Source organism: Camellia sinensis, chromosome 12, assembly GCF_055761805.1.
Source record: "Camellia sinensis isolate YWXY chromosome 12, ASM5576180v1, whole genome shotgun sequence".
NCBI classification, from domain to species: domain Eukaryota; kingdom Viridiplantae; phylum Streptophyta; class Magnoliopsida; order Ericales; family Theaceae; genus Camellia; species Camellia sinensis.
Window position 1 is genome coordinate 74,666,422 of NC_138972.1, and position 1,253 is coordinate 74,667,674.

Below are 1,253 nucleotides of genomic sequence, written 5' to 3' on the forward strand. Positions count from 1 at the left end.
TATATTTATGATTTTTTATTACGGCATTATGGAGTGTTTTGCTAAGGTAGTTAAAAATTATTTTTTAATTTTTTTTATGAGAGGGAAGTGGGTTAAAAGTTAAAAATTGACAAGTAACTTTTAACTCACTTCCTAAACTAAGGCTTATGTCCATAAGCCTAATTTTATATTTTTTGAGTCACGTGTTAAATTATTATGCTCATAAGATCATGATTTTGTAAAATGATCAAATTGTCCATTCATATGAGTCCAGATCCTCTGTCATGGTTCTCTGCCATGCTTCTTGTAGTGCTTCCAAAACGACGTCATTTTGGACCTCTCTTTTTCTTTTTTTTTTCCCCCCAGCTCCCAAAACTAGAGAGAGACCATCTAAAACAGAAAACCAGAGACGAAGACGAAAAGGGGACGGGCAGTGACAACTGTGGCGGCGAGGCCATATTTAGTTCCTCCGACTCTATTTCTCTCTCGTTGCCAACGACCCAACCATCCCAATCGTTTACATCGGCTTTTCAAGACTCCGATCGAAGATTTCGGATCTTAACCAACTCCCAATCGACAAATGATGAAGCCCCTCTAGTGTTGATCAGTTCAGATGACGACGTTCGGTACATGGTCTATGAATTTGACAAGCTTGAATCGCTCGATAAGCCCTCTAGGCTCTGAATTTTTGTTTGTAATGAATGGGTATGTTTTTAGACATAAAAACTGTGTTGATCTGAAAATTTAAATGATGGGTCTGGGGTTTCTTAATTATAATGGGTTTGGTGGTTTAAAGAGTGTGAGTGATCCTTCTGTTAATGGTAATGGGCATGAGAGTTTGAATTCAAGCTTTTGACATCCAGTTTAATGGTAATGGGCATGGGTTTGGTGGTTTGTCTCTCTGGTTTGAGAGCTGGGGAAAAAAACTAAATAAAACAAAAATGATCCAAAATGACGTCGTTTTGGAAGTACTGCAGGAAGCATGGCAGAAAACCATGACAGATGATCTGGACTCTAATTCCTATGCATATACAAATAGATTAAGATTACCTACGCATACACGCATTCTTCATTTTTCTCTCTCTATTGGTCTTTTTCTCACTCCTCATTGTTCTTTATTGACGCCTGTTTGGTCTTACTTCTGATTCGCTCCGATATCGTCATTGACCTCCACCTTTATCTCCACATTCACAGCAACAGAAGCTCTCCCGTTGCCGACATCGGTATCTCATTCGCCTCCTTCCACGTCGTCAAAGTCACCTCTTCTCTTCACT